Consider the following 25,959-nt stretch of genomic DNA (forward strand, 5'->3'; position numbering starts at 1 on the left):
GAAAGAGAAAACAACATGATTATAGATGTGAAATCCCACAACCAAACAAAACTCCAAAATCTAGTATTGTAGTACCAAAAATTTATTTACACTTGCTAGATAAGCACTCCTACTCATGGATATTGATGTGGGATGGTGGTGACCGGGAGATCTAGGTTTTATTTACATTATGATGATTCTAGATTCACCAGGGAATGTAATCAGTCACTTCCTTCAAAGACTGAGTCACTTTTGAATAGAATATTGTCTTTTAACGTTCTGCTCTCCTCCCCTTCTGCTCTAACTCTCCTCTCAACATTTTGACTAGGTTTTTAGAGAGGGCTTAAGACCTTAAATCAGCGGAAGAGTTGAGGTATTTATGTTAACCAGGTCTCCTCTGAACACTTTCTGGACTGTGCTCTGGGGTGCCTGGTCTGGGGTCCTCCTGGACTGGCAGCTCCTAGGGGAAGACAATAATCTTTGGCTTTGGGGGAGTATAATGTCCTAGCAGCCACTGCTGTAGTCCTTAATCTTGGCCATTTATCTCTGGACTCAAAATCCTCACACCTCTCATACACCCTGCCTCTGCTGGTCCATAGGCTTTCTCAACACTTCTGTGCCCCCTTTCCTGTCACATGGACAATTCTGGGTCCCTTTCTCACAACTCCCAGCACATAGGGATCCAGACTGGCTTTTGGCTTTCCCATCTAGCTGCCTTTTGCAGATGTTGCTGCATGGTTCCCTGTACCTCTGAGGAAAGTGACAGTCTGTTGGGCCTCCTCTAAAGGTTTGAAATTGTGCCAATAGCCTTCAAAGCTCTTAGATTCCCCAAGAGAGGATTTCTACCCCTGCTCCTACGTTCATCCTTCTGGGGAAGTTTGGAAGTGTAACTTACGTGTATCTGATCCCCTAGATCTATGTAAGTCTTCCTTCTTGAACTATCTAGTGAAGCCAAAAGGTTTAGGTTTTCCCCAAATCCTTTCAGTGGGGAGGACTGTAATATTCTACATTCACGTTAGCCAGGGCTACCTCTTTTTATGCTAAAAGATAGAATAATGGATTTCAGAAAATCCTTTTTCTCTAGACTACTCTCCGCTTTCACAAAAATGGTCTTGCTAAAGAGCTCATACAAGTCAGCTTTAAGACTCAAAGCTGATCAATGACCTCTTTCTTCTAGGAAATAAGGAAAGATTTCAGAACATATAGATTTTCTGTGAAGATTAAACGATAAAAGCAGGCCAACTCCTCAGCACAATGCTCACCATATAGTGACCATTCAGTGCATGCTGGCTGCTGTGATTGCTGTGGTAATTCCCCCTACATCAAGGGAAAATTCCCAATCATTTCTTAGAAGTCAATTTCTCTGTTCAGAGAACGCCTTTGAACATTATTTTGGATCTGGGCTTCATCAGTAAGGTTTTGTGCAATCTTTTCTCTCAAACATTCCCTTTTACTTCTCTATAAAATTTCTGTAGATTTCAATGAATCCCTGTGTGTATTTCCTCAGCACACTCCCCCTGGGTTCTCTACCTTCATACTCTCCCCGCATGTTCCCTCTGCATAGTGTCGATGCATATTCTCCCTGCATACTTTCCCTTCTTTCCAGCCCTTTCCTAACCTGACCCATTAGAAGCAGCTAAATCCCTCTGTACTCTTTTGAATGAATTTTTTTCCTCCTTCATTCAGTTCTAATGTCATCTGTAAGTGTTAAATCTTTCTCCTAATAAGTGCTTCTAATTCTTCATCTTCTTTTGTGTTCCTACTGTGCTTTCTACCACCTTTAAAGCTAAAAAATTTTTTCTTGGCTTAAAATATCTCATGGTCCCTCCATTCTGCTTTTTCCATGGTTTCTGTTAGCAATATGATTCCCATACACAAAGGATTCTGGGTGACAGATTTCTCCTAACATTTTGTCTTTGCATTTGAAATTATGATTCTTAGATATAGCAAAAACCGGGAGGGATGTAAATATCCCAAAGTTAAGCTCCACAGATCACCACTGAGTCTTTTCTTATACATTTTACATTTTACAAATTCCCAATCTGCTTACTTTCAGCAGTCATTGTTACTAAAGGCATAAACCACAAGGCATAAACCATCAAATGAGAATAAGAGTTTCCTCAAAGAGATCCAGATAATCCAAATGAATTATTCCTGTCAAATTAACCTACTCACCACTGTTAAGGTACCTTTAAAACAAAACTGAAACATCATCATCAGGAAAGAGTTGCCCCTTATGAGATGAGACTTTCTTCATTCAAGGACTAAACATTCACCATGACAAACGGCTTTGCGATAGGACATTGTGCCTTCGCTAGGCTTCTAACATGGTAGTAGCAGTACTCTTAGATGTGTGTGACAGTGTGTACATGAGGTGGGTCAAACCACAGGAAAAGCAAGTTCCGTTGTCCCAGATCACCAATTTATTCTATGGTAAGTCATTTAAAACTCCTTTTAAAAAATTGTAAAACAAACCATATTATCATGGATTCATTCAAAAACAGACCTGAAAACTTTAAGATAAAATATCAAAAACTAAAGGGATTTTTCCCTTCCCTTTGGGAGACATTCAATCTCCCTGTAAGATCACCCAGATGTTTGTGTTCTCCCACTCATCCTGTTAATTAAAGTGTTACGTTTACCTAGTTGAGAATTTTTAGGAATCAGTGGTTTTAAAACTATTAATAAGCTTAGAATTCAGAGACTTTCTTCTAGACTTGCCAACCATTAATTAAAAGAAGGATTAATATTCAGTAGATTTAGAATAAACTCCTTAAGCCAGAGAACATTTAAACTTCTTCTCTTTTCTCTACTAATTATTTGACACTATTTCTTTAAGTAGAATATTTCTTCAAAAGCCATATATTTGTAAAATGGATTTTGCATAATTCTCTTCAGTCCTAACTAATAACTTGAGGATGTTGCCATTCAATTCTTACAGAGTGTTTGCCCACAGTCAGCTATAGCCATTGGGTATATAAGATTACAGATTACCACATACAAAGAATGTTTTTTTTCCTATTTATTATGTACAATGTAGTTATTTTAGGATTTTTAAAATTATACATATCTTATTCAGATTTTCAAAGGATGAGAAAAGGTTCCTAGAGGACAACATCAAAAACCTTTCCTGCTGTCCTTTTATAGGTTGCCATGGTGAACTTGCAGCAGAGCCCTAAACAGAGAGGAATGAGCCATATTTCCCATCTGTCTTCTTGAATCAGGCAATGCCTGACTTCCATGTCATGGTTGTTATGTGATCAACAGAATCTTTCTAAATTCTGAGACTCACTTATGCTCAGTGATCTTTTATTATATCCAGGACCCTAAGGCTCACGAGTCGCATGGCTGGAAGCGGGAAATGGATCAAGTCGCCATTTATAATTTGCTGTAATATGGCAGGAATGGACAAAAAAAATTAGAATAAAATTTTACTGATAAAAAATAAACCTGCTGCCATTAGGAACATTAGAAGTGGCTGTGGTTATGGCTTAAAAATCTGTTTGTGGTGGGGCTGGCCTGGTGGCATAGTGGTTGAGTTCGTGTGCTCTGCTTTGGTGGCCCAGAGTTTGTGAGTTAGGATCCCTGGTGAGGACCTACGAACTGCTTATCAAGTCATGCTGTGGCAAGCATCCCACATATAAAGTAGAGGAAGATGGGTACAGATGTTAGCCCAGGGCCAATCTTCCTCAGCAAAAAAAAAAAAAAAAAAGAATATACTTGGATTTTGTGTCTGGTTACTGGCACAGAGATTCAAAAGCCCTAGGAATTTCCTGAATGAGAAGAGTTTCTTTGTTATGCTAATGAGGTAACTCATGCTGGGTCCCTGGATAATTTCTGGATGGAAGCTGGTCACCAGAAAGACTGAGCTTGTGATTAGAAGGTTGAGACTTTCAACTACCAGATCTCTGGAGAGAGGGGGTGGGGCTGGAGATTGAGTTTAATCATGGGGTCAATGGTTTAATCAATCGCACCTACATAGTGAAATCCTGATAAAAACTCTAGACACTGAAGCTTAGTAGAGCTTCCTGGTTTGGTGAACACATTCTCCTGGTCGGTGAATACTGATGTGCCAGGAGGGTGACATGCACCAACTCCACGGGGAGACAGCACAGAAGCTCTGTGTTTGGAACCCACCCAGACCTTGCCCTATGTATGTCCTTTATAATAAAACTATAATCTTAAGTATAGCACTTTCAGTGAGTTCTGTGAATTGTTCTAGTGAATTTTCAAACCTGTGGGATTGTAAGAACATTGTAATTTGTAGCTAGTCAATCAGACACTACCTGTGGGTGGGTGGTTAGCATCGGAACTGTATTTTAGTACTCCCATTTGATGTTACACCAATTGGGAGGGAAGCAGAATGGAAGATGAGGGGTCTTAGGACTCTGATAGCTGTCTTTTGAGTAAGGATACATAGAGATAATATCTTTGAACATGAATAGATACTTTCCACCTTTATTTTCTGGCAAGGCCACTTCCAAGTATAGTTAAGAGGGACTTTTTGGAGTCTTTCTCATTGTGAGGTAAGGACAACCAGGTAACTGATGTTTTTCTGAAGGCTGACAAATAAAGGCTGCAGTGAAGGAAGTTGTATGGTTGGGATGGAATTTGAAAAGGATCACTTGTGAGTAGAAATAAAGCCTGAGGCACTAAACAAGACCTTTACTCTGAGATCAGTCAGACACCACCGAGTGACTGTGAACAGGGAAGCAACGTTTTTAAAGGATCACGCCAGCTGTCATGTTGAGAATAGGAAAAGGAGAGGAATGGCAGGAGTGAACATTGGTGACCAGTGAAAAGTCCATTGCAATAATCTGGGTGGGAAATAACTGGACCAGGGAGGTAGCATTTGCTAAAGTTGCTAAAGTAAAAGGAAGGGGTCAAATAGAGTATACAAAGTTTTAAATGAAATTGTTCATATAACCAAAACCAACCACAATCTTTCCAAATTACCGTAATAAAACACACACACACACAAATTCTCACCTACCTGTAAGAAAAGGCAATCCCATATATTAAAAGGTAAAGAAAAAAAGTGTTTGGAAAGAAGATATAAGTTAGTATAATTAGACTAAAACTATTTCTGGTCAATAAATGTAAACAGAACAAATTTAATTATTAAAAGAAATATAGTTACAACTTCTAACAAAGAATCCTACACTGAGTTTACTAGAAAAGATCTACCTAAAATGAAAATGACATAGAAAGGTCACTCAGATTCTTTAAGTATGCAAAAATGCATACCAGACAACTGCTAAAAAAAAGAAAAAGGAATCTGTGATATTAATATCAAGCATTTTGAAATCAAGTTAAAAGTATTCAGTAAGGGAAAGAGATGAGCTTTAAATTATAGAGGGTGTATACACAATGAGGTTATAACCATCATATATTTTTACATATGAATAACACACAGGAAGGAAGGAAGCAAGAGAGAGAGTGAGAGAAGAAGAGAGGAGGGGGAGAGAAGGAAGTAAGAGAGGAGGGGAGGGAGGGAAGCATAAAAATGTAAAATAAAATACACAAAGCACAAACAACAAGATGAGCAGAGAGAATTGTCATAAAACACAACAGAAAAAGAGAAATTAAACTCACATCTTTCAACACTGCCTAATCAAATATCCCAAAGAACAATAATGAAGTAGAGAATGTGATCAAGTATCACATGTATAAAAGTTTGAAGAAAAGGATTCAGATGAAACTCTGCTTTCTTGTCAAGAGATAACATTTTTAATACACAAACACACACATATTTTCTACAATCCTCTCATCTCCACAAATACTCAATTAATGACTCAATTGATGATTAAAAGTAGGCGTAATACAGACCGCTTTCTCTGAATAACACTAGATACTGATAACAAAAAAAAGAAGAGAGAAAAGGAAAGAAAACTGAAAATTATATGTATTTCTTTCATAGATAACTCTTGAATAGAAAGAAAAAATAAAAAGAGAGATTGCAAAATATTTACAAAATACTAGTAGTGAAACACAATGTATTGAAATTAATGGTCTATGACTAAAATGAGGCTGAGAAAAATTAATTGATTTAAATACTTACATAAATAAACACATAATGATAATTCTCAATAAAAAAATTAATTCTCACTCTTTACAGTCAACTCTAATGACCAGAGGAAAAAAATTTAGGAAAACATTTTTGACGACACTTCTAAAGTTGTTATCTGCCTTTATTTCCTTTAATTATTATTCTGTATTAAGTCTCTGGGGCTTTGGTTTGAGAAGCCCCAAGTTTCACAATCTCTATTTTCCTACTGTCGCCTTCAAGGGGAAGATGTCCTATTTTTTTCTCTTTTTTACAAATATTAAAAAAGTGGGTTGTGTGTAGTTTCCAGGGCACTTAGATTAAGTACCATGAATCATAGAATTCTTTTTTTTTTTTTTTTTTTGTGAGAAATATCAGTCCTGAGCTAACATCCATGCAAATCCTCCTCTTTTTGCTGAGGAAGATCGACCCTGAGCTAACGTCTATTGCCAATCTTCCCCCCTTTTTTTTTTCCTTTTTCTCCCCAAAGCCCCAGTAGATAGTTGTATGTCATAGTTGCACATCCTTCTAGTTGCTGTATGAGGGACGCCGCCTCAGCATGGCCAGACAAGCAGTGCGTCAGTGCGTGCCCAGGATCCGAACCCAGGCCACCAGTAGCAGAGCGCACACACTTAAACACTAAGCCACGGGGCTGGCCCCAACCATAGAATTCTTAAAGCCCAGCATAGGCCAGTAGGATGACAAAAATTGGCTAAAACACTGATTTTCTGGAATCAATGATTTTCTTGAAGTTCACACAATAATAAAAAACAGGAAATGGGAGCTTTTATAGAAAACAAATGAGAGCCAATTTGGGGAATCATGAATTACTTAGGATATAGGGATTTAAAGTTTTGGGGTCCTAATACAAGGCCTTTTACTTAAGAAGGCCTAATACGTAAAAGAATTTAGTAAACTCAGCTGTGAAAGAAATTTTGAATTCCTTCTCTTCTGAATCTGGCTAGTTATAATAGCTACACTGATGAATAATGTTCATCCTATTTTCTTTTCTTCCCCGAATTACTTTTAGGACATCTCTGTGGAGATCCTGAAATACGTTTGTATGAGGCAGACTACTGGCCTCTATGTATATGTGGAAAGGTGAGGAATGCATATTTTTCCCATCTGACATGTAAAATTTAGGTAATTGAGGATTTTTGATGTATGCTACTGAGAATTAAGATGTCCATGGTCTTTTGGGATTATAAAGGAATCAGACAAGGTCACAGAAATGATAGAATCATAAGCCTCTTGTTTTGTCCCATTTCTTACAAGGATGACTTGAAACACGTTTCTAATACTGGAGTCATAACGTCTTCAAGCAAATGACTCTCTTGGTATCAGGCAGTAACCGGGTCATTGACTGACTCAGAATGCATGAACAATGCCAAGCGATCAATAGAATCTTCCACGTTCTGTAACCAATTGAAGTTCCTGTTGTTCATGATATCCTGGACTTCCACTCATTGCAACAAGGTTAAAAATAGGATAACTTGCCTTCTTCGTCCCATTCTCAAATTTATTTATTTATTTCCAGTGGTATTATATGATGTTTTCTAAGTAGAGATGCATACATGGAAATGATATCTTGATACACAATTCTGCTATACTTTGGTACCATTGACAAAAAGCAGGTGAACGAAAACTAAGGAAAATAAATTGAGTGCTTGCCTCCAAACAGGCCAATACATACTCTTTCCACTAAAAACTGCATCAAGTAATGTGACATGGCTTTGTTTCTGAGTATTCCTTAGTAATGGATGCCATTGGGGACCATAAGGAATAAGAAAAAATATTTAAGATATTTAAATGATATTTGAGTAATTAGATATTTTACATTTTACTGGAGAGATTTTTTTCTCTAAGTAAATATATGAATTTTTACCTGTATATTTCTATCTGGATTTTTGGTTGAGATTAGAAAGATCTAATTACCCAAATGTTATATAGATATTCTAAATACTTAAACAAGAATAAATCGCTTTATTCGAAAGGTAAAAGCTTCATATTCAAAATCCTTCTAAAGGTGAATAAGAAAAAGACTAACATCCAAATAGCAAACTAGTCAAAGCGTAGTCAGAAATACTTTTACAGACATCATCTCAGTCTATGTACCTCAGTTTTTAATACAATATTGAATAATTGTCAAATTATGTATCAACCGAGCACGGTTAAATTAAGTGTGGGGCATGGTTAAATGAGATTCTAAAAAGGTAAGTTATGGAGCTAATAAATGGAGAATGTAGATCTTTGGCTCTCTCACTTTCTTGCTCTTTAATGTTCATTAAAATGATAAGTCATATTCTAATGGTTGGATTTGAGAATATTCATTTTTCGTTAATTTTTTCTTTGTTTACTGACATATCTGTTATAAAGTTATTTTAATTTGTAAAAAAAATGAAATTATGTTAATCTCACTGTAAAATCTTCCATTCAATGCTTATGCTTTTTCATACCTTATCTGAGTTAGATAAAAATATTATAACATTTATATTCAGTGTATTATTTTGTGTTTGTAGATATTTGATGTTCCCACTCACTCATATTTGTGTAACTTAAGGTTACAAATGAAGGTTACCTTCATATGGACCATAGAATACCAAGATAATCTTACAAATTGATTTGTTAAAATTAATAAAACATCTTTTAAGAAGAATACAAATGCATTTTTAATGGGCTGCATATTAAAGCAAATACTATTTCTAAATGAAAAAGGTTAAAATTGTTGACAAAAATCAGACATTTTCCCCAATTAAAGCATTGCTTTTATTTGCACCACAAAATTGACCAGAATCCAATGACAGTGTTTAAACATTATTGTTTTTGTTGTTGCAGTTAACAGATAAAGATGTGTTTTACACATGCATTCAAATATCCATTTTTATAATCATACCAGAGATTGAAGTCACTGCCTTATATCTTTCTCTGTAGGTCAGGAGTTTTCAATTTATTCATATTTCTAGTCAATGTTTATGACTTTCTCTATGTGGGTAGAAATGATTTTTTTTTTTCCAGAGGCTAGACAAATGTCACCATGATGAATTTCTGGGGATAATAATCCTGAACCTCGTTTTCTGCTGGGGATCATTTCAACTACACATAGACCACAGCAAGCTGAATGGCATCATGTATATTGTGAGAGAGTGGTCATTTTTTTAACATTTACTGCAGTTTAGAAGCTTTTATTTTCCAAGAGCATGTACATTTTATAGTTCAGTTTTAGCTATTAATTTTCTGAACCTCTTGTTTTCCAATGTCTTTATTGTATTATTAGGAATACTAAATTTTTTTGTGGGTAGAAATTCAGTTTTTATGAATTTGTTTTGTATCTTCTTTGAAGATTCAACCTTTGGGTTTAGAGCCTATAATTTGTCTATTAAGAGACAATGGATGCATCCATAGACATAATGATCAATTGCCATGGAGATAAGCATATCACCATAGCAACTTGTATCCTGTATACATGTATGAAAAATGCTGTGGGGTGCGGAAGGATCATAATGTGTGCATATGTGTGTCTGTGTGCGTGTGTATTTTGAATTTTCAAAGATTGAAGAAGAGGAATTTATCTTCTAATTAGTGACTACCTTACCAATTTGTTGAAGAAATAGATTCACAATCACCTTGACCATTCTGATGTTTTGCTCTTTGTCCTACACACACTTTATGTATATGGTAAACTAGTTCTTCTCTTGATGAACTACTTATAATATCCTGATATTCCTGAGTTCATAAATAGCATTTCAATTATTTGAACAATGGGTCAGCTTAATTAATAATAAAAACCTGCAAGGCATTCAGAACACGGTAGGATACAAAGAAAAGATGGTAAAGACTAGGCAATTAAGTTACTGAAGTAAAATAGAGTCCAAGACAGGGATATAGGTAGATATAGAGTAGAAAAAACATCAAACTTTTCATTATATTTAATTTTTGTAATTTATTAGTCAAAGTATTAGAATTATATGAAGAAATCCAAAAGTGGTAGATTTTATTATTGTGATTATTATTGTGATTATTAAGTGATCCCTCCCCTGTAAGAGGGTTGATTATACATCTCTACCCACTGCCATGTAACTTTTTTTTTTTTTTGGTGAGGAAGATCAGCCCTGAGCTAACATCTGCCAATCCTCCTCTTTTTGCTGAGGAAGACTGGCCCTGGGCTACCATCCATGCCCATTTTCCTCCACTTTATATGGGACACCACCACAGCATGGCTTGACAAGCGGTGCGTTGGTGCACGCCGGAGGTCCAAACCGGAGAACCCCTGGCGGCTGCAGTGGAGTGTGCGCACTTAACCGCCTGCGCCACCGGGCCGGCCAGACCCTTGTAACTTCTTCGTAGAGAAATATGCATTCCACCACTTTGACTTTGGGCTAGGTCTTATAGCCTGCTTTGACCAATGGAATACGAGGAGTTCACCCATGCTGCGTGTGAGCAGGAGCTTTAAGAGACATCATGTCTCTCTGCAAGCTCTTTGGCTCTCTTTTCCTTTACACAAATATGACATGTCTTGAATAGAGGTTCTTCCTCAGCCTGAATTCTGGAAGGAGAGGATATGTGGATCAGAGCAGCTAGAACTGACTCTGAGTTACTGTTATGTAATGTCAGTGTAAGCCGCTGACTTTTTTCTAATCTTTGCAAATCTGACAAATATATCAATTAAAATACACCTTTTTTTGTTTTTTTTGTTACTTATTCATCTCTCGTCTTTCATCCCTCCTCCATTATTTTGTTTTTAATTTTCAGATTTCTTTTATTTTTTTATTGTGATAAGAACACAGCATGAAATCCATCCTCTTAACAAATTTTTAAGTGCACATGACACTATTGTTAACCACAGGCACAATGTTGGACAGCAGCTTTCTAGAACTTATTCATTTTGCGTAATTGAAATGTTACACCCACTGAACAGCAACTCCCTGTTTTCCCCTTCCCCCAGCCCTTGGAAACCACTATTCTACTCTCTGTTTCTACAAATTTGACTATTTTAGATACCTCATATAAGTGGAACCATGCTGTATTTGTCCTTCTAGGACTGGCCAATTTTACTTAGCATAATGTCTTCAAGTTTCATCCATGTTGTTGCATATGGCAAGATTTTCTTCTTTTTTAAGGCAGCATAATATTCCATTGAATGGATATACCACATTTTCTTTATTCATTCATCTGTCAATGGACACTTAGGTTGTTTCTATATCTTGGCTATTGTGAAATATGGGAGTGCATATATCTCTTTGAGATCCTGATTTAAATTCTTTTGAATATATACCAAAAGTGGGATTGTTGGATCATGGTATTCTATTTTTAATTTTTTGAGGAACCTGCCCATTCTTAATGTGCATTCAATAAAGCTGACTCTTTCCCCCAGCTCTTTGGCTTATGCTGGATCAACCAGAGTACAGCTTTCTTCATGTGTTCCACTAAGATTAAGGATCCCACCTAGAATTCTTGCAAGAGAGGCATCATATTTCCCTACTCCCACCTGGGCACTTGAACTTGGCAGAACACAGGGTGGTCCTGCTACAGCAACTCGCACCAATGAGGAGAGAGTCAACCTGAGAAGGGCTCTTGGATCCAGTAGCATCTGAAGCCATTAATCTTCATTTAGGTGAAATAAATACCCGCTTTTTTAAAAAAAATCTATGTGTTGTGTGTTTTGGTCACTTTGTTATAGAAAATCGGTAACAAGTATATCTTTTCCAAGTTTCTATTGTTTATCTAAGAGTTTTGATAAATATATATACTGATGCTGCAAACTCGCACATGATGATTAAATGACTATCTTTATGTAGATTTTAAATTTATCTAAGATTTTTTATTGTTGCTATTTTATTTGATTTTATTTTTATTTAGAATTCCATTTAGTCTGATTTAGTTGCTGCTGCACATATTTTCTTCATTTTATTATGTTTTGTCCCATATCTATATTTTTGTCTATTTTCTTTCATTTGATTGTAGGTGAGTTTCAAGAAAACAGCAAAGATTTGAATTTTGTTTTTGAGTCAAATCAAATATTTATCTTGTCTTATCTTTACTAAGAACATTTTTTTTCTTCCTGAGGAGATCAGCCCTGTGCTAACATCTGCCAATCCTCCTCTTTTTTTGCTGAGGAAGACTGGCCCTGGGCTAACATCTGTGCCTATCCTCCTCCACTTTATATGGGACTCGGCCACAGCATGGCTTGCCAAGCAGTGCATCGGTGCACGCCCAGAATCTGAACTGGTGAACCTAGGGCCGCAGAAACAGAGCGCGGGTACTTAACTGCTTGCACCACCGGCCGGCCCTTTTACTAAGAACTTTTAAAGTAATTGTGTGTTGTGAGGTTTATCTTTTTTTTAATGTTTTCGTTTTTATACCTCTTTATTATTTCTTAAATTATGCTATATCCATGATTCTTTTCAATATTTTTTCCCTTTGAATAATTTATCTAGTTTTTTTCTTAGTTAATTTTATTAAACTATTATATTTTTAAATTACATTAGCTCACATTATACATAGTGTTCTCCATGGTGCTTTTTTAGCTTTAGAAAATAAGGTGACTGCTCTTATATATTGATAACTTCAGAGCAACATCCACATAATTTTAATGGCTTCCTAGTAAGCTTTAGTTAATCATTCTTTTTTTGATGTGTCCTGTTTTCACTAATTTATTTTTGAAAACAATGCTTCAATGAATATTTTTGTGCATGCATATTTTTGTGAACTAATCTAAATATTTCCTTAATGAAAATCCCTGTAAGTTTATTTTATGGGTCAAACAGTATGGGCTCTTTGATACATATTGCTAATTTACCCTCCAGAATTTTTGTACCAATATATATTGCCATTATCAGTGCATGCGACAGCCTTTCTCCTCAAAAAAAGCATTATCCACCTAATGGGCGTAGACTATCTTAATGTTTAGAAAATATTTCCACTGGTAATTCTTCTTTTATCTATGTTGATAAAGAGATTCCACATAACATTTCATATGAACAAAGGACTGTGTCTAGAATGAAAAGTGTAAATCCAGTGATTTAGTTTAATCTTTGCATGTTAGAGATGAAGAAACAAGACCCTTGGGAGTTAAGGATCATATACAAGGTCACAAGGCATAATAAGACAGCCTGAATCAGTGCACTGGTGCCCTGATGTCGGAGATTGTTTATCAATTGTTCCACTTGGCAGCACGTGGCTGGGAATATGGGCACATGCTTGCCAGTTTCTGATGAGAAGGGCTTGAGAGTGTTGTCAGTGTGGGAATAAGATGACATGTGTTTAATTTTAGCCTTTCTCAGAGTACAAAATATAGCCACTAAACAAATGGTAGGAAGGCAAGAAATTGGTGTTTTCTCCATCAGTCTTGAGACGATGTGCCCAGGGACTCCATGTTTTGAGAGACCATCTGCTGTGTATCTTTATTTCTGACTCAGACTGTGTGTGTCTATAACTGTCTATCATGTCCTGGAATTTGTACAGCTGCCACATTTAATGTATTTTTTAAAAAATTCAAAATTTTCCACTTTTTTTTCTGTTGCCTTTACTTATTATCTATAAGGTGAGTTAACCGATTTTATCATATCCATCTTTTACTTCTCTTATTCAAGCTCTTCAAATATACTTCAAATATTATTCATTTTAACGTTATTTTATCTATGTTTTATCCCATCTCTCTGATATTCTTATTTATGTTTACTTATTTTATCCTGGTTTCTTATAATTTTTACAATTTAATTTTTAATTCATATCGTTTCATTAGTTTTAATCTGGCTTTTTGTATTTTAGTTATTTTATTTTAGCTTTATTTCTTATTTTGTTATCCAAGGTGTTTTTAGTTTCCCATCTATTTTGTTTACTTAGCTTAATCAATGGACAAGAAGAGGCAGAGCCAGAGAGGGAACTTAGGTAAGGATAATTTGGTTTCCGCTGATCCTCTTCCAGCTTCGATTAAATGACTCGATATTGTTTCTGGTGTTGAATCCCCAACCATAACAAATTTAAGTAAATAAATTTGGATTCACTCTAGGTCTTTTTAAAAAATTTATTAACAGCTTCATTGATATATAATTCAATATACTACGCAACTCACACATTTAAAGCTTATATTTCAATGGCTTTTCACAAAGTTGTGCATTTACAACCACAATGAATTTTTACTGCATCTTCATTATGCCAAAAAGAAACCTCACATCCCATGGCTGTCACCCCTCAAATTCTCCCTCCCCCTAAACTATAGGCAATCGCTATTCAATTTTTTTTTGTTTCTATAGATTTGCCTATTCTGGATATTTCATGTAAATGAAATCTTACAATATGTGGTCCTTTGCAACTGGCTTCTTTTACTTACTATTGTGCACTGTTCTCAAGGTAAATCCATATTGTAGCGTGTATCAGTATTTCGTTTTTTTAAATTGTTGAATAACATTCTATTGCACAGATATATCACATTTTATTTATCCATTCACCAGTTGGTGGACATTTGGATTGTTTCCACATTTTGTCTACTAGAAATAATGATGCTATGAACATTTATGTATAAGATTTTGCATGCACATATGTTTTAATTTCTCTTGGCCCTATACCTAGGAGTGAAATTGCTGGGGCATAAGGTAACTTTATGTTTAGTTGTTTGAAGAACTGCCAAAATGTTTGCCAAGGCAACTGCGCTGTTTTACATTCCCACCAGCAGCGTATGGGGGTGCTGATTTCTCTATATTCTTGGCAATTGTTAATATCTGTTTTCATCATAGCCATCTTAGTGGGTGTAGGGTGGTATCTCGTTGTTTTGATTTACACATTCTTGATGGCTGATGATGTCGAGCATCTTTTCAAGGGCTTATTAGCCATCTGCATATCTTCTTTGGAGATATGAGTGTTCGGATGTTTTGTCCATTACTTAATTGGGTTGTCTTTTTATTATTGACTTGTAACACTTCTTTATATATTTTAGATACATGGGATTGCAAAATATAGTCCCTTATCAGATATACAGTTCACAAAATTTTTCTCCCATATACGTTTTTATAATTACCTTTTCTGGGGCTCTTTGTTTGTTTGTTTGTTTTTGTGAGGAAGACCAGCCCTAAGCCAACAGCCGATGCCAATCCTCCTCTTTTTTGCTGAGGAAGACTGGCCCTGGGCTAACATCCGTGCCCATCTTCCTCCACTTTATATGAGATGCCACCACAGCATGGCTTAACAAGTGGCACGTCGGTGCATGCCCAAGATCCCAACCGGCGAACCCCGGGCCACCGCAGCGGAGTGCTCGCACTTAACCGCTTGCGCCACCAGGCCGGCCCTTCTTTGTTTTTTTCACGTAGGTATATTTGCTTTCAGTCTGAAGAATTTCCTTTAGTATTTCTTGTAAGGTGGGTCTGCTAACAACAATTCTTTCAGTTTTTCTTTATCTGGGAATGCATTTTTTTTCTGCCTTCCTATTTGAAAAATAGTTCAGTCTGTGGCTTCTATTGTTTCTGAGGAAAAGTCAGCTGTTGATCTTACCTTGGTTCCCTTGCATGTGACACTTGTTTATCACATGCTTCTTTCAAGATATCCTCTTTGCCTTTGCCTTTCAACCTTTTACCATTGTATAATGGTACATTACCATTGCCTTTCATCTTTTTGCCTTTATCCCACCTGGAGTTCTTTGAGCTTCTTGGATACGTAGATTAGTGTTTTAACATTTTTCCATCAAAGGGAAGTTTTCAGCCATGAATTCTTTGAATATTTTTTCTGGTCCTTTCTTTCTCTACTCTCCACTCTCTGTCTGGTACTTCCATTATCCTCAGGCTGGTGTGTTCCTCATGAAGGCACGTGGAAACACTTCACTGGGACTTGAGGAGAGAGGGGGTCCCATATTTCTAGCTACACCCACACAGACTGGAGCTTCTGTCAAGCTGAGCTGGGAGGATGGGAAGGAGTAAGTGGGTTGTGACTCAAATGCACAGATTCTAGCTTTTCTTACTGAGTTTTGGTAGACTTTCTTAAATAAATGTTTCTTCATTTGCTGTATGCTCCAGGAACAATTTCCAGAGATTCTAAATGATTATATTTTTAACGTTTTTGCCAATTTCACTTGTTTTGCTGGGGAGTGAGTCCATGGAGCTCCTTATGCTACCATCTCAGAAGTTTGTTTCACACTCCAACTCTTAATAAGTTTATGTTTAGTGATGAACCATTTCCATTGCTGGATTAGGACTCTTGAATCACATACCCATGACCAAAAACTATTCATGCCCTCACAAAATATTCATGAGCAATTACTATGTGCCAGGCGCTATTTTAAGGGTTATAGCAGACCAAAAGACCAAAATACTTGCCTTCATGTGCTTTATATTCTAGTTAAATTTTGTGTACTCAAGTTACATATATATATCGTTTTGCATGCTATGTGAACTCTATAAAGATTGCCATTACGTCTTATTACCTTCAGGATACCTCTTGGCTCTCTATACTCATGTCCCAAGCTGTCTTTCAGACAAACTTTGCACTTCTCCCGTATATGAAACCTTCATAATAAACTCTTTTTTAATTTAGATCACTTTTTCTTAATCATAACCATTGTAATCTCATTTGGCCATCTTCATATATGCCATTTCTTTGCAAGAGTGCACTTATCCACTTTTATCTTAATTCAGTCTTTGTCATCTTCCAAGAAGTAGCTCCCCAACAAATTCCTCAGGAACTACAGCCTACTCTAAAGAGATCATCTCTGTCTCGCATTTTCTCCAAGAATTCTTCACAGAATCGCTCCTTCGATACCTCTCTTGAGCTTTCTCATATTGTTAGACATTCTGTTTTCACATCCACATGTCATCAACTGAATTTAAGCTTCTGGAAGACAGGGTTAGTTGTTATTTATTTTTCATCTTTCAATACAAAACGATGAGTGTTTTGAATGTACGATGTATGTGACTGTGAAAAGCAGTGATATAAATGGATAAGGTATAAATTAATTACTTTAAAAAATTTAATTTTCTGAATTTGATGTTTTCACTTGTCACTTTACAAGCAATAGGTGACTAAGCTTTTCATTGTTTAATATTTAAGTCAGAAAAGTAGTTACATTCTCAGATTATTTAAAGTCATTCTTCTTTGCAACATCCATTTATGTGGTAATTTTAATGTTTTGTTGACTAATTACCCAAGATGTCACTGGTATCTGAAATTCCTCCAATTTTCGTATTTTTCCAAATATTGACATATTTCCTCTTACTTATACCCAGGAAAAAAGGGAAGAAAAATGCATTACCAAAAAGGAATCTCCGTGATTTGTAGTCTTGCATAGTTTACAAGCAAGGCAACAATATTGTATGATTCTAAAATTAGGATATAAAACATTAGAAATAATTTTGATTTGAATCGAAAGACTATATATCATTTTGGAGATATATTTTTGGAAAGAGCTATGTTGGAATTTTGGTAACTCAAGCATTTATGGAGACAATACAATAAAAACATAGCCTTTCTAAGAAAATTCAGGACAGTTGTTCAAAATATTTGTAAATCCTTCCCACTTTCCCCTTCCCCCAGAGCAATCTCATATTAATATTTGGGTTGATGTTTAGAAAGTCAGTTTCATTTAGAGTAAATTTTTGTTGAATGAAATCTTTGCTACTCAATCTATTTTATGTATGTTCCACCAATATTAAATGACATTTTGAAATATCAATAAGATGCAGGCTTCAGGCAAATTTATTTTTAATCTATATTTCAATTCAGGAAAACATTTTTTAAACACACTAAGCCATGGTTGCTTTTTATTTTTATTTTCTTAAACAACCAATAAAAGACATATATATATATGCTGGAAATGTATCTGCAAAATGTATAAAAAGGAAAGGGTTAATATTTAATATCTAGATGTAATGTGTCATATATAGATTAAATCTAGATAAACACGTCTTAAAATAATAATGCTAATAATAACAAAATCAGCAAAGAAATATGCTTTTTTTGAAAAGCCACAATTTTTAAATATAGTCTTTTCAAACACCCGCTAAATGATCACACATACAAACACATTCACACACACATATAAAAGCATTTATATCAGAATTCCAAAATAGGAGTGCTTATCACTAATTGGTTGGAAAATCTGAAGAATCAATAGGAGGGGTACTGCAAGCAGGACTAGACTGAGAATGAACTAGGAAAGTTAGAATTCAAAACATCCAAATGAAAAATCATTTCTTTTGAAAGTCACAGGGTCCCTTGGAAAATATTCTAAACCTCTTGACTTTGAAGAGATGTTGATTAGATCTCAACTATATCAGAACTTTGAACAATAGGCTACAATGCATAGTCCATGCCCACCAAGATTAATATCCCATGTATAAGAAAGAAGAGACATTACCGTGGCACTTTCTAAAAAGGAAGTCATCTAAGTATAAGAAGAGCAGCCTAGCTAACCTGTAGCTCTTTCAATTCCTACAGGGAGATACACCTCCAGGCTGACCCTAATACTCTCAAGCTCATTAAGGCATAGAATGGAGGGGAGAACCAGGTGTGCTGTAATCAGTGTTGGTGGAGGTGAGGGTCAAACTGAATGAATTCACATCGTTGATCAATGAAATGTCTAACCTTGACACTCACTCAGGCATATCATATAGCATGTACAGCAGGCTAGTTAAAGCAGACTATATCCAAATTGATGATAGGCGCCTGGCATTTCCTCAGCTAACTTCAGGCTTAAACTATCAAGATGAAAAAGAAATCTTACATAGATTCCTTTCTGCCCTTCAAGACTGATATAATACATAATTTAACAATAAATAAAAATAAGATCTATGTATGTATGTATTTCTGGCTAAAATGTCTGAAAATTAAATCACTAAATTCTAATCTCTATCAGTTCCCAGTAACAGGCAAACTGTGATCTTCATCTAAAATATAGCAAGCAACGAAAACTGTTAGTAGAATAAAAAAGATGGAGTTCTTAAAAGTAGAGAAACCTACATGATTATTTAAAGTAAATAATTTTCCATATAACAGATTTAATCTAAGATGTATGAGATGTATTGGATAATATGATATTATTATTTTAATTGATGTTTATATATTAGTTTTCTATTACTACAAATTTAGTGACTTAAAACAACACCCATTTATTATCTCACAGTTCTGTAGATCAGAAATCCAGGCATACTTGACTGGTTTCTCCACGCATCATCTCACAAGGCCAAAGTCAAGGTCTTGGCTGAGCTGCGCTGTTATCCAGAGGCTGTAGGACATAATTAGCTTCCAGGGTCATCTGGATGTTGTAAGAATTCCAGTCTTTAACTCTGTAGGTATGATTTTCAGGTTTTCCTGATGGCTGTCACCTGGCAGCTGGCCACTCTGCTCTTAATGCCTGTTTCTATTCCTTCTCACGTGGCTTCCTCCGTTTTCAAACATGGCTATCGTGCAAGGAGTTCTTCTCATGATTTGAATCTCTCTCACAGTTCCTCTGTTCCAGGGAAAACTCTTTGCTTTTAAAAGGCTTCTGTGATTAGATTGGGCCCATCTGATAATATTCCTCTGCTCACACACATGCTGCATTGTTCCATAGGACTTGACTGACAAAACACAAACTGTAAGGTAAAATTATTAAGAGTATACAGGTGGTGGGAGCAGAGCGTTGAATCAAGCACGGGGCCCCTGCAGCTACACAGGTTGCACAGCAATGAGGTTGGCTCTGGGTATGAGAAACAGAATAACCTACTTGAAAATTATGTAAGAATACTAAATATTTTAGAGTAACCAAAAAATTATAGAACATTGAGCTATAAATTTGAAACTATCCAACAAAAAGGGTGTGGGGGAGTGAATAAAACTGTTTCAAAATAATGATGAGGCAGTACGGACTGAAATGATTCCCTCCACATTCATGGTAATGGTTGTCTTTAGAGAGATTTGAGGACAAAGTTGATGACTCAGTCACAAAAAAGTGAATTTAAAATTTGTCATTTCTTATTTCTTTAAAAATATTTCAACAAAAATGATGAATAAAAATATTTATTAATGTAGGTTGGTGGGTACTTGCATGTAAATAGTAGTCTTTATAACTGTATATAGATGCATATGTGTTAAAAAAAAATAACTCCAAATCTCTAGTGATGTCCATTAAAAAAGAAATAAGAAAGATCTCAAATATAGAGCTACTATACCAAAATTAAAATGAGTGATAAAATCAATTACTCTTACAATTCATATTATCAAGATCTTGAAACATTGCAAATATAGCAAATAAATCCTGAAAGTTCATATGCATAATGCAAAAAATTGTAATATTAATTAATTAAACCCGACAATTTTCATCATTTCTAATCTAAAAGCCCCAGTATACTAAATGGTATCCCTCATGATTGTAGGACAGTTTTGATAAAATTTAACAATTATATAAGCTTAAAAGATAAATCCTGGCAAAATAGAAAGAGGGAAACTTCCTTTTTTCCCCAGCTTTATTGAGATATAATTGACATATAACACTGTATAAGTTTAAGGTGTACAATGCAATGATATGATACACTTATATATTGCAAAATAACTACTACAGTAGGGTTAGATAACCCCTCCATCACCTCACATAATTACCATTTCTTTTTTATGATGACAACATGTAAGATTTACTCTCTTAGCAACTTTTAAGTATATAATAGAGCATTGTTATCTATAATCATCACGCTATATACTATGTTGAATAGGAGCAGTGAGAAGGCACTGTTGTCTTTTTTTGATCTTAGTATACTTGATCTTAGAGTCTACTATAGTTCTAAGTATTTTACTTAGAGTAAGAGCCTCATTTTGCTGTTGAAATCACTAACACAGGAGGACAATATATTTGTATTTCAGATTACAGGTCTGAAATGACCTAGCACTCTGTGCAAGGTGCTGGTCCAGGCAAAGCTTCACAGATTTCCCTAAGCGACCCACCCAAGCCTCGTTCCTTAGGTGCTTTTGTCCTCTGCATTTGGAAATTGCATTGGGCTTAGCACCTAGGACAGATTGGAACCCATTGTTCTTGTTGATTTTTTAATTTCATCTCTCATATTATTATTATCATTATATTTTGGCTGAAGAAGATTTGCCCTGAGCTAACATCTGCTGCCAATCTTCTCCCTTTTTTTGCTTGAGGAAGATTAGCCCTGAGCTAACATCTGCGCCAATCTTCCTCTATTTTGTACGTGGGTTGCCACCACAGCATGGCTGATGACTGGTGTAGGTCTGCGCCCAGGATCCTAACCTGGGCTGCGGAAGTGGAGCACATCAAACTTAACCACTATGCCATGGGGCCAGCCCCTCTCATATTATTTTTGAGGATGAGGACATCACTATCAAGCTAGGGAAATGGATACTAGTCCCTCTCATAGAACACTAAGGTTGGAAGAACCGTTATTGAATATCCAAGACAGAACCAAAGCTTTTCAAGCTGTAGCTCATTAGACAGTGCAGGGAATTCAGCAAACCCCTTATCCCAGCTTTGCTGAGATCAGTTTGGCTTTCTTATACTATACATACTGGGTTACATGTACAATTTTGCTAAAAAAAAGTCTCTTTCTGCAAATATATATGGACATCTACTTTGTTCTAGAAACTGTGCAAGTAGGTATAACCCTTCCTATTTTGAGACACCATTTTTAAAATTATCTAATCTCTCTCTCTCTCTCTGTCTCTTCCTTTTCCAACATTTAGTGAGTGTCTTATAATGTGCCTGGCTCTCTATTAAGTAGTAGAAACACATATTTTAATATTATGCAAAGTTTTGGCCATCAGGACTGAGAAAAAACACACAAATAATTATGATTAATTCTTTGAACATGTCTAGTTATGGAAGTGCAAATGTGGAAGTCAGGGGCTGTGGATTTTCACATCAGGATCTTGATATCACTCAATGCTTGTCAATAATAAAAATGCCCAAGTTCTCATAGATCTTCTAACAAAATGATCAGAACTTGAAGGAAAAAAAGAAAGAAAAAAGGAAGAGAGAGAGAGATTATAGATAGATGGATGGATGGATACATAGATGGATAGATAGATAGATGATAGACAGACAGGAAGAAAGAAAGACAGAGAGAGAGAGAAAACCAACATTATTAAATATCTACCTCATTTCAGTTTCCATGTAAGGTCCATGTTGTCATCTCTTTTTTCACAAATGAGGAAATCTTTGAGACCCTAAGGGGTTCAGCACCTTCCTCAGAGTTACAAAGCACGTGAGTAGAGCAACAACGATCTTCAGAGCTACTCATAACATGGCTCATGGGCCAGCAGCAACATCAGCATCTGGGAGATTGTTAGAAATGAGGAATTTCTGGCCCCTAACCTCCCTAATCAGAATCTGTGGAGTTGGGACCAAAAAAGTCTGCGTTTTAACAAGCTCTCCAGATGATTCTTATTTACATTAAATTGTCAAATCTTCTAATCTAAAACTAGGCTGATTTTCCTCTAAGCCTATGTGCTCTTTCCATTACACCAAGAAAATATTCTACAAGCCTTCTTTGTGCTCTTTCTAGCATATTTAAAAATTTCTGTTCTGTGAAGCAATATGAGGGCACAACACAAGGAAGACTACAAATATTTCTTATGGTATTTTTTTTTCATTGATCTGTCTAAAGAGGGAAAAATGTGCTGCTTGAATAACTTACTTTATTATGCAGGAGTAGTCCAATGCGTATTTGCATTAGAAAGTATAGAAAATTATATCTTTTAAATGATTATCATTTAAGGAGAAATATTCTAAATCTGCTTAAGCCAAAGTTAGGATTGAAAATTAAGCGTGATTCTCAGATGAACTGATGTGGTAGCCCGTCTCTCATTAGTCCATTAGTTCAAGGATTAATTGTGCCTTTAACTTCTCTGCTAAGTAGTGAATGTTTAATGTTTGCTGCATGTGAAATGTAATTCCATTTGCAGCATTTGCCAGTGTAATATCAATTATTTTTGTTCATGAATTTCCCTTCAGCTATGATCATATTTTCAATGTGATACATTGAATTTTCGTCTGCTTATATAGGATCCAGAAACCTTTAACAGCAGATTATTGAGAATTTGCTATGAATGATTGCAGGTCACAGAGTGGCTTCAATTTAGTGAGGCTGAGTTGCCAGTAAATTTGGGACGCTGATTAAGACTTGTTAAAACTCTCTCAAGGTAGATATACAGAAAAGAAGGCAGTGCAATTTGAAACCATTAAATAGGGCAACTTAGTATGGCACGAATACCTCCCTCTTATTACTGCTGGATTAAATTTGTAGATCCTTGAATAGTTTCAGTTCAGTTTTTCCATCATACCACTCCTATTTTCTTTTAATGAATTTGAAATGTGGTCATCTTTAGAAAACTTTTAAATATATTTACTTTCCAATGTGGAAGGCTTTAAAATCCTCTCCTCTGATAAATGCGTTCTAGGTCCTCACTCCAGTGCCACTCAATGCATGATCATCCAGTACCTCCAACACACTAGTCCGCTGATCGTATTCCATTCAAGTTTACCCAGTCCACAAATCATTATTACCAAGTTTTAATTATGCCGAGATGTTACAGTCATTGCAATTTTGATGAGTGATGGTCTTTATAAAGTCCTTCAGAATTTAACGTTCATGGTGCCAAAGATTTCTCTGTATATTTCCAGATATTAAAGTCAAGTTCCACAGAGTCCGCTTTATAACCTCTGAATATTTCTATAGTAATACATATATCTGATCCCATTATGTAAAAATCTCTGCTCTGATTGAAAAAAACATCTAAAAATCCTATAGAAAAAAGCAGAAGTCATGTTTTAGTTTTTATTTCTCATTGTCTACCTGTAGAGATTGGGACTAAAAAAGTAGAATTGGTAGTAGTCTCTCCAGGTTTTTTTTTCTTTTCATTTTATAAATTAAATGCTGCTATAGCTTTTCTCCCCTGTGAAAAAGTTAAGAATAAAGTTATGCTTTAAGTATTTAGAGTTTACACAGTGTGTAGAATTTCATTCAAAATATATCATGAACTGAAAGATACATTTGAACTAGTCAACATGACTTAGAAGATGTTATGACTTGTATTTGTCTCTCTATGATACATTAGGTGAGTAAATTGTAACCCTCTCTTTTTGCCATTGTATTGGTAAATGAAAGATAAACCTCTACTTCTGATGTACTATCACTGAAAGAGAAAGACTGATGAGAAATTTTTTCTGTGTGTTAAATGAACAACACTGGGAAGTAAAGCACTTTACAATATCTGTTAAGCTTATGCGGCACACTTGATATTATCATAAATCTATTAGCCTGTGATATCCTGAACCTCATACCTATTCCTTCAGCTCTCCCCTGCAGTCTAGTGTATAAAATCCACAGATCCATGTCAGGGTTCAGAGGGAGCCATTAATACAGTATCTGGCATCAGCCTTATCAATCAAAGAGGAAGATGGCCAGATCTGGGGAAATATTCTACGCTGGGACCAACGTAAGGATGTAGGAAGGAGGAGTACAGGCAGGGAGAAGACTGACTGATTGGTGCCATAGCTCTATTTTCTTTTTTTTGTGCACATCAATGAATGGGCCTCTTGTGGTGTTCAGTACAAGTAAGTATTTGATTGAGCAATGTGGATCATCAAGGACAGTGGTCAGCAAACTTGCCATAATGGTCCAGAAAGTAAATATTGCAGGCCTGCCAACCATGCAGTCTCTGTAGCAATTCCTTGGCTCTCTACTGTGGCACAGAAGCAGCCATAGACAATACATCAATAAACAGACGTGGCTGGGTTTCAATACAACTTTATTTATGGACACTGAGAGTTTAATTTCATATAATTTTATAATGTCATGAAATATTATTCTCCTTTTGATTTTTTCAATTATTTGGAAATTTAAAAACCATTCTTAGCTCATGGACCACACAAAAAGGTACATAAATAAGCTTAAATATGTAAAAAATTGGGTTTCATCCCAAAGGGTATGTTCTGATAGAAGCATGACATAATCTTTAAAAGCAATTTATGTCTTAAATTTTAGAAAAGAGATTGTATAATAGATGTATAATGTGTAGGTACAATAGGTGAGGTATAGGTGTAATATATGTCACATAGAAGAATGTTTATTCATGAGACATTTACTGATACAGTCTATTGGGGAAAAATAGAAGATAAAATCTCTAAGCCTCAAGTATTTTCCGATTTTTTGGCTGAAAATCAGCAATAAATATTAATACAAGAGCAAATGTGATACTATTTTAAAAGATGTGCAAGTTATTTTCAAATATAAGGAAGACATTATGAATTAATTTTGAGTGACTGTATAAGGCAATGTTTTATAGAGAAGGTAGCATGCTATATGAATTTTAACGCATGTGTAGAGTTTCAAACTAAAAAGAATTTCAGGCAGATGGAGTAAGAGAAAGAAAAACATTGAAGTATTTAAAGTGTATGGATATCACAGGTTGAATGAAGTTGAGTGTTGCTTGGAGTCTTACATGGGAATTAAAGACTAGGCTGTATAAAATAATCTGAAATGAGGAGCCATTGACATTTATGAATGAAAAGTTAGATATAGACAATGATCATTCATGGGTTCATGAAAAATAAATTCAAAGGAATGTGATATAAAAGAAAGAGATACAAATTAGAAAAAGAGTAGTTCAGTCTCGGTGAGAGATACATGCTTATACTAGGGCAATGTCAGGAAAAATAGATGGGTCAGCTTAAAGAAACGTTTTAGAGATATTGTTTATTCCATAGAGAGATGAAGAAGAAAAGGAAGTTGAGGCTAAATCAGCTTTTAGCCTGGATGACAGAAGACATTAACACCATCAATGCCAGGTGTTTTATACTTTGCAAGTCGAATGTGCTTTCAAATATTGTACCTCATTTAAACTCTAATTAATCCAGCAGACGAGCAAATCACGTATTAACATTTCCATTGCAAGAAAATTTAAGTTCGGTTAATTAAAATTTTGGATGCATGGGACCATAAGGGCAGATAATTTAAAATAGT

This window comes from Diceros bicornis, chromosome 12 (genome assembly GCF_020826845.1).
Source record: "Diceros bicornis minor isolate mBicDic1 chromosome 12, mDicBic1.mat.cur, whole genome shotgun sequence".
Classification (NCBI taxonomy): domain Eukaryota; kingdom Metazoa; phylum Chordata; class Mammalia; order Perissodactyla; family Rhinocerotidae; genus Diceros; species Diceros bicornis.